Source organism: Cyanistes caeruleus, chromosome Z (assembly GCF_971803275.1).
Source record: "Cyanistes caeruleus chromosome Z, bCyaCae1.hap1.1, whole genome shotgun sequence".
In the NCBI taxonomy this organism is placed as follows: Eukaryota; Metazoa; Chordata; class Aves; order Passeriformes; family Paridae; genus Cyanistes; species Cyanistes caeruleus.
The window spans coordinates 43,046,933-43,063,068 of record NC_141732.1 but is presented as its reverse complement, the minus strand read 5'-3'; the positions used below and the strand labels follow the sequence as shown (position 1 = coordinate 43,063,068).

Below are 16,136 nucleotides of genomic sequence, written 5' to 3'. Positions count from 1 at the left end.
ATTTAATGTTAATTGCTGAGTTGGTTTACAAATTTAATGAAAAGTTCAAAAGAGGAGGAAAATTAAGTACCAAATAACAGTAGAAGCATTAAGACTCTACTTAAATACTTGCAAATTATATTAGTATTTATATAGCAATGTTTATGCATTGATTCTTAACGTAGCTATATGTGTAAATGCACTTTTTAATACTATGAATGACAGTTGCTTGAAAATTTGTGGCTTTCTTCACATTACCTCCCTGGGGTTTTTTTGTGGTTTTGCTTTTTGGGTGGGTTTTTGGGGTTTTTGTTTTGTTTTGTTTTTTTGCATTTTCCTATATGTTATAGATGTACTTCAACTGCTTGCAAGTGTGAGTACTTCTCTTTTCATAGCATAAGATGATTTCTGAAAAGGCTTTAGCAGATGTATGTGTATTCAGACCAAATGGGTTTCTACAAACTCCAGCCCAGGCATCATTAATAGGAAATGGCTGAGATACAGCTGCCTTGGAAGTGGTCTTGGTTTTGGAAGACAGGTGTCTGCTAGGGAGGGCAGGAGCCTCCCTTGGAATGAAAATGCAGACCCCTTCCCTCCAAATGATAATTTTGAAATCAAGGGGCTCTCAGGCAGAGATCAGGGGATAGGAATAACAGTTCTTTACAGGTATGTATAACGAGGCAAACAAACAACAATAACTACAGCATTAACAACAGAACAGAACCAGGGACCCCGTGACAGCTTTCTCGGCCGAGACAGGAAGGGATGGAGGAGAGGCTTTGCTTCACAAACCCCTCCGGCAGTCAGTCCCGGTGCTCCTGCAGGGCTCTGAGGAACACCCAGCTGGAACAGCAGGGATGAGCTGAGATCCTGGGCCGGTGGATGAGGTGGATCAGTAGCTCCTGGCACTGCCACACGTCCCGGCAGGACAGGGGGTGTGAGGCCACCAACAAAGAGGGAAGAAGGAGAAGCAGCAGCAGCTCCATCTGGGTGATGGCAAATTCCCTTCTCTCCACAGCAACAGCTCCAAGAGCGTGTCTCCCTCTCTAACCCAAGAAACCAGCTGATCTCCAGCTACCCTCACCCGCTCTCCTGGGCCCAGCTAACCTCCCTGTGTTTCTCAAGCACCCACCAAGTACCAGCAGTCAGGTTCCATCCCTCCCCCCCTCCCCCACTAATGGGCAAAAAATTCCACAGGTGAGACAGAGCAAAAGGAAGGACACCCAACCCCCAACAGGAGTTTTACAGCCATACATATTCCTCCAGCTTATACATGAAATACCACTACAATTAGATGTGGACTTCACATTGGTATTTTAAACTCCTTTGTCTGAGTAGTTTTTGGTCAGAAGTATTTTCTCTAGTACTAGCTAGTTCAGTGAAAAATTCAGTGAATTCTTGTTCCCTGTGTAACTGCAAAGGAGCAGCTCCAAATTCCTCTAGAGCAGGTCAGTTCTTTTTGCCTTTTAGCAATGCATGTGTAAGAGATTAGTGACTCAGAAGTGTTCCTTGAAAGAGAACCACAGAATACCAAGATTCACTCAATCTAATACCTTGTTTTTGTAAGTACATTTCTTTTTGTAAAAGTGGGAGAGAGAGTGTGGGTGTGAAAGTGTGGTGTAGCACTGCTTTTGTCTGTATACTAGCAAGCTGAGAGCTCTTGAGCTTTGGAGTATTGCTTTAGTCTCATATTGAAAAGAAAAATATAAAAAAAATTTGAACATACCACAGAGAAGATTGTATAAACTAACTCTCAGCTTCTCTGACTGTCTGTGTAATGCCTCTACATTTATGTCACGTTGAACTATATTAGATGAAACTTTAAAGTGAAATGTAATTGCATGGTAAAATGAATTCTCAGTAAGGAGCTAAGAAAATGTTTATCTCCTGAGCAGTGAAAAGTTTTACTGCATCTGAAGGGTGGAAGTTACAGCCTTTAGATATTATGCTTTTTGCTTTCAAAGGAATAGCCAACAGCTGCTTTTTATCCATATGTCTATCTAGATATATTTATTTATTTTTTCGTTAGACAGCATAAAAATAGTGTCTGACCATTAGTCAGTCTTTTGAATGAAGCTTCAGCAATGTTGATAACTTGCATTTCTTGTCTTGTCTACTGGCACAGTGACAAGTATGCATGTTTGGTGTTACCCAGGCTGTATATGTGAGTGCTGGATAGATAATATGAAACTGGAGACAGAGCTGAATTGTTTATATACATACAGGAAGGAGAGAATGTTTTGTCTTTGCCTGTCTAGTGTTTGCCTCTCACCCACCTATTCAACAGTTCAAAGCACTAGAAAAAGCAGGAAAGAGAATTTAATCTTTGACTACTTTCAGAATAGCTCAGTCACTTTCTTAGAGCCATGTGTAAAGCTGTTAGTGTGTCTCTGTTTTGTATCTGCAGTAATCCATGGGTTTCTAGGAGAACAGAATCCTCAAACCTTCAGTAATGCTTCCAGCTTTTTCAGAGTGCCTTTTCTTCTGAACATCTGCTGCCAACATAGACCCAGAGTACTTCACTCATTCAAATTTGCATTCCAAAACCCAAATGTGAATGTAAGAAAAATAATCTGACATCAGAATTCCTGCTTATGCTAAAGAAACTTTTGGGTTTTTTTTAAAGAATTACAGAACTCTGTAAAAGCATGTAATATCTCTTTGTTCTGGTTAAAAGCAACAAAAATCTACTTATTTGCCTGACACTAAGCCACATCAATCCATTGACAAAAGTGTAATTTAGAATGAACAAGACAGTACTGGTGAGCACATTGATGTGAAGAAGTTCCTTTTTGTTGCTGTGTACAGCTTGTAACTTGGAACACTTTTTCTGTTTGTACACAGATGCCAGTTTTTCAGTGCCAAGAATGTTCCTTTTATACATTACAAAGTTCTAGCAACAGTGCAGCTCCTCTTCCTGGCAAGGGCTTTGTATGTGCTTGAGAGTTAAATCCTTCTACTTCTTTTCTGCTTCATCTCCCCCACATGCTTTCATTCCTTGACCTTGAATTGCGCTAAACTAATTTTCAAGAGGACAGTTTGACCTAATTGCTTAGCAGAGTATGATCATGGAGAAACCCATATATTGTGTGATAACCCTGTGGTCATAACTTCTTTAAAGTCATGTGCTCCTTTGAAAGAAGACCACATTGATTGCAGGGAGGGCTGTGTGCTGGTGCTGTCTGCGGAGGATTTAGCAGCTGCAAGATCTTTCCTTTCTCTTTCTTTCACAGTCTTAAATACTATTGTCATACCACCATTTCTCCTGGAAAAACCCTATCCTTCATGCTGCACAGGACTTCAGAAAGACAAACTGTTTAATCTGTGACTATGTTTCTGCACATTGCTTTTATGCTGGCATAATGTAAATTTGAAATGCTCTCGTCGTTTGGAAGCAGGTAACTAATAAGAGACCAGAAGTCAAAGTAGAGCAAGAGATGCAATGACAGCTATTAACCCCCGTGTTCTGAAAAGGTTCAAAGCACAGCAGCAAGCAAATGGAGGAGGAGGAGAAGGGAGCATGATTGCCTCGTGTCAGCAGCACCTTGCTGCAAACCTTCTCGTGCCTTTTCAGTACTGGTGGCACTTTCTGTCTAGCTCATTAGGGCCATCTCTAAAAGAACTTGAAGCTGTATGCTGCTGCAGAGCAAAGCTTTCATTTGTTGAAGCTCGTGTTACCTGCCCTTGTTGACTGCGTTGATTAATGTGGGGTTATGCTGTGAAGAGACTCTTAAGGCACTTCTGGTTTAAGCGGTGTGTAATGGTAACATGAATGACAGAGAGTCAATGAAGGAATGTTTTCTCTGCCTCCTTTGTAAGGCAGATGGAAATTACTTTCAAGTTCCTTGTGTATGTCTATCTGTGCTAAAAGAAGCCACAAATTAAGTGGAGGCACAGGAGTTTTCAAGCTTATGGAGTAGCCTAGTGACAGGAAAATTCTCTTGCTAAAATAAGACCTTCACTCTCAAGTAGGAAGTGTTTTAGGATTATTGAAGTCGATGATCTGCAAAGTATGGTGCAAGGAAGAACTAGATTGTTTCCTAGCTGCTATTGGATTAATTTGCTAAATAAAATAATTGTGAGATACCAATTTTTATCTTTTCTTGGAGGATTGATCATGTCTTCATAGGAGATCTCATTGTGTTAATTGTGCAGAATTCAAAACAGGAGCTTTGTATTATATTGAATGGTATGTGACTTGTACCACTTAGTAGTGTCCTTCATGCTGTCATCATGACTGCTTTTTGCAGGGAAAAAGCTAAGGTGGGAGAGCTCTTCTGGCTGTCACTTTCATTTGAAAACTAGTAAGCAAACTGATTTTTTTATTTTTTTTTGTCTATGTGTTCCAGTATTAGACAGTTTTTCTGTCTTTTTTTTGTATCTTCCTTTTTAAAAGGTTAGGGGCAATAAGGTGATGCACTTTAAGTGTCATGTGTGTACTGCATGCTGTGTGTTGTCAAGGATATATTTTCGAAGTAATATTACTCATTTTATACAATTCTGTTGGTCTGTAATTTATGCTGTAAAGTTTACAGCCCATGGCCCTTGAGCATACAATGTTAAGTACTCTTGTAGCAGATCTTTTAGAAGCAATGAGAGGTAAAGGCAAATGGGAATATATTTGTGAGGGAAATGACTCCATTTTTTTCTTAAAAATAGAGGTGGAGAGGAAGAAGACTGTGTGTGTTTGTAGAGACATGCAGGATGTATGGTAGTTGTTTCTCTGCTTGGTTTTTATTCCATTTTTACCACACATGTAGATTGTGGTAGACTGTTACTGCATGTTTTGGGGGTCTAGTGGTTAGTCAGCTGCACAAAAATACTTAATAATGAAGTTCTGTTCCTTCACTCAATTCTCTTGTTCATTTGGAAGGATTATGAATTTTTAAACTGCTTTTAACATGTTCCATTTAAACACAACTTTCTTTTATGTGCTAAGTAATGTTATCTTTAATACTGTTTATAGCTGGTGGCTTTTCATGCTTTCTCAAGAATGACAAGTAGCTGACATAAAGAAAAAGAAGGATCTTTTGAAACAGTTTCCTAGCTCAGTTAGACCTGAAACACTGGAAAAAGCAAGACACCAAAATGTGAGATCTATTGAACTGAGAATTGAATCCACCATCTGGGGAAAGCGATGAGCTTTATGGATATGGCTACTATCACCTTGTTGGTAGTTATAAAATCTGCATTAGAGTGTTGGGGTTGCATGTTCCTGCATGGAGGTAGTTACAGCACATTTCTCAGATACACAGTGTAGCCTTATGCTGGCATGAGAGTAGGTTTACTCTAGTTTAAGTGTTTATAATGTCTTGGACCTCCTTGTGTAGTGTGGGCTTGCCTCAACAAAAGCAAAGAGCTGCAAGTTTCAGGTGTGCTGCCTGGAGTGCTGGTCTTCAACTTATCTTTTCAGTAGATTCCCTGTACTGCAAGACTGCACAGGGAAGAAACTGGTTAATCTTTCTAAAGCTCAGACTGGGTGTTTCAGCACATTTGACAGCTTGTTTGTGTGTGTAGCTTTTTAAAAAATCAATTGTATTCTACCCATTGTTCTTCCTTCTCTTTCTTCCTCCTTGTATTAAGGTTCAGTTGTTCCTGTACACCATCAGAAGCAACACGTCACTGCCTTCTGGTCTGTCTTGGATTTTATCTTTGCTTACATTTGCTTTTTGCCCTCTGCACTTTGGCAGTTATTCAATCTCAACATGATATTCACTTCCTGCTGCCTGCTGGATATTTTCCTTGACTTTATCTCCAAGTGTCAAAATGCACCATGCTGTCCTTAATCACTCAATAAACAGACAGGAGTTGAGATTTTCCAGGATGTTGAAAGGTTGAAAACATTTTCAGGTTTAGTCTGAAAACATCTCCTTTGCCTATGCTGTGCTTTTAGCTTATTATTTTCTTCCTCAGAAAGTTGATTTGTGCAGTAACAGCTCACCTTGGTACACAGTGAATTCCTGTCCAGTTGAGTTTTGTGGTTACTTTTTTTTTTTAAAGTCAATATAGCTGTTTTAACCAAAAGTTATTGGAATATTAAAAAAAGAAAAAAAAAAAATCCAACCCCCCCAACACCTCAGCTTAAAAATCAGTCACAAGACAATAATGAAGCTGGGATCATTATCATCAGAAGACATCTTATAGTGAAATCTTATGTATATTCATTTTTAAATTGCTAATTGTTAATTTTTTTCTTGATTATTCATAAGTACCTGATGGAAGAGTTTCACTTCTCTGTAGAAATTTAGAATTTTCATTCTGAAAATTGGACTGTAACTGTTTTTGTACAGGATAGGAAGATGTTGAGAAAAGAATTATTGTAAATATCTTAATATTTTTCAGATTAATATGCATTTCATATTTTTTACATGCTTTTGGAGCTGTGAGAGTGATTCGAAAGGAGGGAGGAAAAGCTGAGAGAATTGGGTTTATTCAGCCTGGAGAAGAGAAGGCTTTGGGGGGTGACCTTATCTCAGTCCCAGTAGCTGAAGGGAGCTTACAAGAAGAGTTTTTATAAGAGCATGTAGTGACAGGACAAGGGAGAATGACTTCAAACTGAAAGACAGTAGGTTTAGATTAGATACTAGACAAAACCTCTGCTGTAGGGGTGGTGAGGCACTGGAATAGGTTGCACAGAGATATTGTGGATACCCCATCCCAGGAAGTGTTCAAGGCCAGGTTGGATGTGGCTCTGAGCAACCTGGTCTGGTCTAGTGCGAGTTGTGTCTGCCCATGGTGTGGGAGGTTGAAACTAAATTATCTTTAAAGTTCCTTCCAATCAAGGCCATTCCATTATTCTGTGATTTTGGGAAGAACACAAAGCAAAACTGGCATGAAGGACTTCAGCTCATTGCTATTTAATCCTAGAACATGTGGTAGCACTTTCTGCCATGCCTAGTGTTAGCAGGGGTTTGGGGTTTTTTAAATTGTCTTTTAAGCTGGGTCATTCAGCATTAATGGTTAGAAGAAAATCTTGGTTTTGTCAGATCAATTTAAGAAAAGATGACAACAGTAAGAGGTAGCTGGGCATGCAGAGGGTAAGTAGGGTATGCACAGATATTTTTGTACCAGCTTCACTTCTTTACAGACAAGGAACATGTTAGAGGCAGTTTCCACAATGCCATGTGCAGAATTGTCACTGTGCTAGCAATCCAGCCCAACAAATGTTTGTATTGTAAGTTGTTAACATAAAAATCAGTTGAACAGAATTGTGGAAAAGTACTATTTTGGGAGAACTGTGGGTGGAAAAAACATAAATTGATAATAAATTGCATAGAAAAGTATCATATTGGTCTCAACAGTACTACTTTCTACACTGATGTCATGCACTGTTTTGATTTAGTTTAGATATTTGCTTAATGTATGGCCCACACAAGCTTTAACTTTGGAGCAGAGCTTAGAAATCAAAAGAGCTATGATCATCCCTGCTTTTTTTCTCTGGAGTTCTGGTAGTACCATTTTTGTACTACCCTGGCGGTATTCCGTCAGCTGGTCATGTGGCAGATGAAGAAAAGAGTCTCAGCATTACAGCACGCAAAATCATGTGAGGCCAGGAAAAGTGACTGCTCCATGGGGACTGCCTGGTCTCCATGTGATTGGCACTTTCCTGTTGTATCTGCAGAGTAGGGTGGTGTTCCTTGTGCTCACTGTAATTCCAGTGACCCTGTACTTGCAGTTTTGACAACAATGTGTTTGTGCTTAGGTAGTGTTAGTCGTTCGCTTCTACCGCCCGCTCACTGTGTGCTACCATCTTTCATGTGACTGCTGCTTCAAGCCCTTCTGTCATTAGTTTATTATGTTCCCATCTCTGATAACCTGTCTTCTTTTAGCACCATGCTGAAATGGTTGTGTGCAGAGTTGTCTTACAGCTGCCTGGTAACTTGTCCCATGCAGCTGCTTCTGGATGGCATCTTCCGAAGAGACCCACCTTTGTTCGGAGGTGTTGATACCCACTGTGAAGTCAATTTATATTTGTATCTGTGACAAAGGTTTAGGTCTGGCTGTTTGCAGCACAACGCCTGTGCTTACCTTGTTCACTCTCAAGGGGAAGCCTAGAGTTGCACATGTATTGGGATTTCAGCTTATTTTTTCAAATGTTCTTTGATTCACAGTTTGAGAAAAATGTTCTCTGATATTGTAGTTTTGTTTGGCTTGTTTTTTTGGTTTTTGGGTTTTTTTTTTATTTCCATGCTTTGAGAAAGCTTTCAAAAAGAGCAATAAGTATCTTCAGTTGTACATAGTGAATGCATTGAGAACAGCAGTGAATTTAAGCCTAGAAGCTGTTTATAAAACAGCTGAGTCTCAATGGTGGTGTTGCCAAGACAATGAAAATTAATTCAGAAGCTTTTCTGACTTTTGGGTGATTGTACAGTTTCAGAAAGGAAGGTGTTGGAGGATTCCCTATTCCATTTGACAGATTTTCATGTCAAGCCTACAAGCTGATTTTTGACTGCCAGCCCTGCAGTAGTGTACTTGCAGCAGCTGAGCTCAGCTCTCTGCCTGTCACCACCAACACACTATCACTTCTGCCAGCTCGACAGTCTTATGGTTACACTTGGAGTAACACCTGTGCAAACTCATTAATTGCTAGCAGTATTTCACTGATGTCGCTCTAGGACACAGGAAGAGAGCAGTCTGTATTTTCTGGCAATCTTTTTTTGTTTTGCCTCCAAAAACTCATTTTCCTTCCGGCACATTGTTGGCATTCAGCCATGAGAAAGCTGTGAGGCCAAAGCAGCTCTTCCTGCCAGAGAAACACCTGACCTGTGAGGGGAAGGAAGACTTTAACATGCCATTGTTGCTCTGCAAATGCAAACTTGGGAGCCCCATGGTTTTCTGCACAGGCTACCAAGATCATGAGTGTCTTCCATTAGTTTCTTTGTGGCTACCAAGGAGTAACCACATGGTTTGCTCACAGCTGGTCAGAGTAATGTACTGCAGAGGTTGCCGTAACAAAACAGTCTTTGCTGAAGTGACAGTCCATCCTGGATCCTGAATTGCACACCAGCACACTTGCCCTCCTGACATGCTATGAGGCACTTTGCTTCCAGGTGCAAGACAATCAAGGGCAGTTAAGAAGCCAAGATATCCTGGGAGCCCAGTCTCTGCCCACTTTCTTTGGGCAAATGGGGTTGGTTTCTTGGCTCCAAACTCCCAAACTACATAACAATAAAGCTGACCCCCTGTTGTGACAGGTGTGTGCCACCTGGCATCGAGGGCAGTGGTCTCAGTGGGGCAGCAGTGCCTGTGGAGGGCTGCCTGCTGCACCCTTGGCTCTTGCCAGCCAGATTCTTTGTTGCATTCCATGGCTCATGCTGGGCTCTCAGCAGTTGTCCCAGCAGAAGGGAGTGATCCAGAGGTGATAATGGCCCCATCTGCACATCATCTGCCTTCTACCAGTAGCCTGGCCTGCCTCAGGACTCCCAGCTCTGCCAGGGAGATGCTGCCTCAGGAGCTCCTGATCAGTGCAGGGAAGAAGCAACCATTGCTGGCAGCCAGCATCTTGGAACCTGGTGAAATTGACTGAGCAGCCAGAATAGTTTCAGAAACATGGTAAGATGGAGGGATAGCGGGATTCCTGTTTGCATTTTGCCTGCTGAAGAGCTGAGAAGTACAAAGTGGCCTGAGGCAGGTTACTGAGGCCGTTAATAGGAAGGGAGCCATCCTGCAAAACACTGGGCTGTCTTCATGGAGCTACATTTGGGTGCTGACTTCCTGACAAGTCGCTACTGCTGCCTTCTTTAGCTGGGCATGAGAACTTTGTGAGAGGGGAAACAAGAAAATGCTACTTTGCCACACTCTTATCTCTTGCAGTGCACGTTTTCTTACCTGTTGAGATGGAGAACAAGGCATGGGACCACCTTGCTCTGAGATGATTTATTGCTCAAGTAGCCAGATAAGATGTCAGTCTCAAGTTGCTCTTAGAGGAGCAACAAGTCAGACACAGCTCAAGGTAGTCACGAGTTTCTTCTTTGCATGGCAATATATGACATTTTAGCCCAATAGGCAGTTGACACTTTTTTGAACTTGTTTTCACTTATTAACCTATCACCTTTGCTTAATTTTGCTGTGCTTCCTCTGTCTTAGCCACTAAACTGAATTTATACACACACTATTACAGTTTCTAGAGCTCTAGCTTACTCTGTAACTCACACTATTACAGCTTAAACCTCAAACTGTTTTACCCAATATAACTCCTTACCTGCTCTAGGCATATTCTTATTCTTACAGAGACATAAGTTTATATATTTATATATAAGTTTATATATAAGTTTATATATAAGTTTATATATTCTTATTCTTACAGAGACATAAGTTTATAATTTCTCTACCCAATGTCTGTGTCCCTTCATCACTACATCGATCCAAGCTCTTCCCAAGGCTGAAGATCGAACCCTTCAGTATCTGTGGAATTTTCCAGTTTTCTGTTTCCCACACTTACCCAGCATAATAAATTGTTCTTAAAACATCACTTTCTCTAGAATAAAAAAGGACTATTAAAATTCGTTGTTCTTCATCATTTTGTTTTGCAAGGCTGTTTGTGACAAATATACTACCACACTGGTCTCTTTCTGGCAGCTCCACATTGACATTTCCCTGTGTAAAGAGCTAAGAGAAACCCCCAACCAGAGCAATTTTCTTTGACATTTTAACATGAAAATGAAACTTGTCACCAGGGGAGAGCACATTGTGCTGGCCTCTCTGAGGCAATTTGTATTGGACTGGAAAGCTGGTGGCTGGCAGTAGGAAAGGCAGGCTGCTTGCAGCACTGGCACAGGAGGTCTGTGCAGAAAGCAGTCACAAGGCACATGGTCCTCTGACAAGTGTTTTTATTAGAGAGTTGGGCTTCTGTGAAAGAAGCAATAGCACTCCCTGCTAAGGGAAACCTTGCTCCAGGTAATGTTTTGAGTAGATAAAACTTAAACAGATAAATCTGTCATTGCTTAATGACAGAAAAAGGAAGGAAATGTGTAAATGGAATTCGTATTCTTGAGGCCAAAATAAAATGCCTTTGTGAAGTGGATTTGTTACAAAAACATCAGCAAAAAATAATTACAACTTTGCTTGCAGTAGTGGAGCTTGTGTCTTTTCTCTTTCCTTTGTCAGGGAGGCAACAGATACAAGAAAATTTCAGGAATTTGTGCTGCTCAGTATTTGAAATCTTAACTCGATAAGTCTGTGTCTAGAAAATCAAAGATCAAAGTAGGCTGTGGTTTGGTAAGTGAAATATTTCAAGATTGTTTGCCTCTCATTTCCTTGTGCAAAACTGTATAATAACTACAACAAATTCAGTTTGCATGCAGAGGGCTCCTGAGTAGAAGCAAGGTGAGGAACTGAATTTAGGGACTCACTGCTGGTGATAGCAATAGGAGCTCACAACTCCTTGCTTCTACCTAACTCTTAGACAAGGTGGATTTGGATACTGCTCTCTACAAGAGTACTACCTTTTTGTTTGAAAGCTGTAATGAAAAGACCAGCTTTCTGGAAAAATACACTAATTGAAGCTCCATTTACAAAGTAATTTATTAATTAAAAAATCATTGCTTTATTTTATAATCAAAGCTGTATTTAAACACACTTTATCTCTCCAATTCTCTCCAAGTTAGTGCACTTGCTTTATCTCTGGTGCAGTATTGCTTAGCCATAACTTAAGAAGCACAAGGGTGGAGGGTGGCAAGCCAGGTTATGTAGGTCAGTTACAATTCTACACTGCAGAACTCTACAGAAGTGCATCTTGACTAAGACCATAATTTCTGAAGTGTTTCCTTATAGTTCATGCAGTCCTTTTCTCTCAGCCCTTGTAATGGGATGAAAAGCTTTCAACTGCAGCCTGCAGTGACTGTTAAGCTGAGGTCCATGTGAACGTGTTTTTATTCTGGTGCCTAACTTTTCATCTGAGTAGGAAGAGCTGAAGCACTGAGAGCTGTAATTGATGCATTAGAATCTCTTGGAGACTGACTAAATTACAGTAGAAAGTGAAACTTATCAGTAATGTTAGCGATTCTAAATACTCAACTGTTTGGATGACAAATCTCCTTAGTCAAAACCAAACCTAGGAAAAATATCTCTATTTTGATAAAGAAGCTGAATTTTAGAAAACCACTAATTTTTAGTAATGCTGATATGGACTTGCAACTCTTTTTTCCTCTTTTTGTCAGTTGTAAATATTTTTTTATCTCTGCTAGTATTCATTGAGCACGCTCCTTGCATTAATGAAAGTGTCTGCATTGGTTACAACAGTCTCCAACCTTTCTTTCAATGTAATAGTTTTCCTGGGTTTCATAAAGATCTTTGAAGGAGGCATGTAGACTTCTGGCTGCCTCAGAACACTGACAGCTGAAGTCAGAAATGGAGGTGGTATTAGGTCAAAGCTTACACACAGGAGAGAGCTTCTGTGCACAGCGTCCAGTTGCAGAAGTGGGATGTCTTCATGCTCTAGCTTTATACTTCATATAAACCATCTCTGGAAATCACTTAATCCATTCTCCACTTTAAAAGAAGATAACTGCCTGTAAACACAAAATTAATGGTATTCACTGCATTACTAACACTGAAAAATGAAACATTCAATACTCTGTTCTTAACTAAATGCATACTGCTAGCATTTTAATGATGAGACAAAGTAAATTCTTATAGGCAGAAAACATGTTAAAAAACATGCTTGGAATATTTTATTTTTTTGAGATAAAGTGTATGCTGCAAAGAATCTGGAACGCAAATGGATGGAATCCTAAAGGACAGTGTTAGTGTTGCTATTTTATTTCATGCAATGAAAGAAATCCAGTAGATGAATAAGGTGATGATGCATCTATTTCTCATATTAATTTGATAAAAGCTTTTTAATTTCCAGTGATCTGTTCTTATTTCTCATTTAAGTTCTGAAAAAGTTAGATAATCAGACCTCCAAAAACTTGATGTTTTTCTGTCTTCTCAAATTCCATTTAGAAATCTAACTGAAAACCTCCTCCTTATTCCACGAGGAGCATTTATGCAAATAAAATACGTGCTTAACCTGGGCCCATGTAATTATTTAGCAGTCATGCTCCGAATTTGCTGTCTCTCTAGTGCTGTACAACAGCACTTCCAAGTCCTACCAAAGGAAGAGAACACTGAGTTTTTAATGAAGAGCTGTTTTTGGCACCAATGATTTTCATCCATTACTTTCACAAGTATGCTGTTATTGTTGCTGTAGCACAAAGTTCCAATAGAATGTATTTCCTTGTTAAACAAAACTAATATCAAAGTAATAACAAGCACCAATCTTTAGCGTGTTTTAACATAAAGCTGTGTAGATTGAATTGCTAGATCATACACTTTATTTTTCCTGTAAGGAAAGAGGTTGGAGATGGTTACAGGGATTTGGCTAGAAGTCAGCTCTATAAAAAGAAAAATAAAATGCTTGTCACTGTCTTTTCTCCCCCCTCCAGTGATTGAATATGTTCTATGCTTTCAGATTGGATAGCACAGAGGTGCTGCAGTCTTCTCTGTCTTCAGAGTTAGATCTATATGCAGGCAGTAAGCAAAACAAAAATTATTTTAGTGTGGTTTTATATAATTGTGCTGTTTAGTTATGGTGAGACTGCTGATAAGGAGAGGAAGGCAAAATACCTAAAGCTTACCTGAAGGAGTTATATTTACATCTTTGTAAGAATAGTGGACTGAAATTAGAAACAAAATGTGAAACTTCATACGTAACAGAATTTCTGTGAGTGAATTATCTTGACAAATGAAGGAACTTCAGATGGTTTGTACTTTAAATGTGGCAGTACTTAAAATGAATTGAGTTGGACCCAAAAGCTAGTGGGTAGGTAAATGTCCAAGAATTTCCCACTGAAGTACTATTGCTTGAGGGACAGATTTTTTTTTTTTTTAATACATGTGAGAAGGGGAGGATGTAGGGGAGGAGGAGACAGTTTTTATATTGATGCTGGTTATACAGCAAGATTTGTAGGTTAATCCTTTTACCCATGTTGCAGATTGATGGGTAGCTGTGGTGTGCCATCTGCTTATCTGTTTAACTGTTTAACATCTGTTTAACTGTTAAATTAAACTTAGTCTTTGTGCATATATGCTTTTACTTTTTATTTATTCATTAAAAGACTTCTAACAAGACATTAAGCCATCTAAATAAAATGGAGTAAATAACCTTGAAATCAACAGAATTGTATTATTAATGAGGTATGTGAAGCTTTGAATTAATAACTTAGAATACTGTTTATTCCCTTTTTTGGTAGATTGAAATATTCATTTAAAACTGTGTGTGTTAACTTGAACAAGCAATGATTCCTTCCATTTCATACATCCATAGCTGAGAACATAATAGGTTTCGAAGAACTGTTTCTGTCTACATACTGAATAAGCCCTACTGAGTATAAAAAGTACTGGGTGAGTGTGAAAATTGTGTTTAGGATTCAGCACTCTGTTTAATCCTGAACAGAAGCATAATTGTCAAGGTAGTTTGGGTTTGGTTGTTCTTAGTTATGTTTCTGGTCTGCTTTGCCATTTTGTTGCGATGGTGGGCTGGGTAAGTTGGAAGGAAAGCGAGTGTCAAGCAGAGAACATAATATAGGCAGCAAGAGGGTGATTTGGGGAAGGGCATCTCTCCAAATCCCTCTCATTCATCTCTCATTAGGAGGGACTTTGTGAGGAGTACTGATTCATTTCTTTCACTGAGCTTCAGGAAGAGATCTGAATACCTGGCCACCGTGCTGGAGTCAGCACAGTGAATGTGTAAGGACAGAAAAGAGCAGTAACAATGAGAGCAGAGCTGAAAGAAAAGAGGAGAAATGTGTATTTTCTTCCAAGTTTTGGACAACAGTGGCTTGAAGACCAGGATTTAGTGCGATACAAGAGAAAGTGGACTTACTGGAAGTGCTGCATCTGCAGATGAAGGTGGACATCTTAAAAATCTGGAATTAAGACAGCTGAGTGAGGAAAACTCACTCAGCTGTCAGCAGACTGACGTTGGTGAAAACCATTAGAAGGAAAGCTTCCTGTTGTATTAAAAGAGCACAGTGAATGGGATGAAGAGGACTGAAGCTGGTAAACACCAGAGATAAATAGCCTATGAAACCCTACAGCTTGTTCAAAAGTTAGTTTTAAGGAAAAGTGAAAGGCAAACAAGTGGTGTTTCATTTGTGTTGCAGAATTTTGACCCAGAAAGACCACAAACCGTACAGCAGAAGAAATGGAGCACATAGCACAGTGCTGTATCCATTGCAAGCGTGGTGAGAGAGAGCAAGGCTAGTGTATCCCAATTCTTGTAAACACGGACAGGAGAATGAATACTAGGAGGTCCAGTGCTCCTTTTAACTCTTTTAAACCTTGGACTTGGCAGATTTGTTTCCCCTACCATTCTCTCTAATCAGGAAAGTGATACAAACTCATGAAATGGTTGCAGCTGTGTGTTAAAAGTAACAGAACATTTTATTCAAAGGTCTTTCTTACGTTTAACAGATGTGAGCTGTTTCTGTGAATCTTCAAGTGCTTCCCGGAATGATTCCATTGTATCAGTGTTGAGAAGAGAAACCTACCCACAGAAATAGTTTGAAGAATTCTGTGTGATTTCTTAAATCTTCCCATCTATTCATTGGCATTAAGTTTTACATTTTTAGGCAGCATTTTGTATGAAGTTGTGTCATGTCTTGATCATAAGGTAATGATTTAATGTGTGGGTTTTTTCATTTACTTTGCACATGAGTCTTATAGATCCCTCTTTAATTGAACATGAAAAAGAAAATTATGAAGGTTATTTTTGATGCCATAAGAAAATTGAAGACAAATTGGGAAAACAGAAATCAAATTAATTTCACAGTTATCTAAATTGAGGGAAATTGAGTCATTGGAAGTTACTCCTGCCCTTAAAGAAGATGAAAAGTCAATAAAAATGGTAACCTAAATTTAAGATTAATTTATGAGGTATATAGAAATACAAAATTTAGGCAGCATCAAAGGTTAAGCTTGAGGACTGATCAGAGGCTTAAAGATGCATATTTCTTGCACAGCATTTTCTTCTGAGCATTTGGTTTCCAAAGGACTTAATGAGATTTCTATTACATTATTGAGTTGTTACCTGCCAATTTGCGTTTATGGATGTTAACTCTTATTTAAAATCCCAAATAAACTTTGTTGTCCAATTTTTTTAAACAATTATGAAA

At 39.3% G+C, this 16,136-nt stretch overlaps 1 protein-coding gene across 3 annotated transcripts in view; it reads left to right on the top strand.

Annotated features, from left to right (window-relative positions):
• Nucleotides 1-16,136, top strand: part of DAPK1 (death associated protein kinase 1) — an 85,922-nt gene that overhangs the window by 14,775 nt on the left and 55,011 nt on the right. The gene's annotated exons all lie outside the window — the stretch shown is intronic.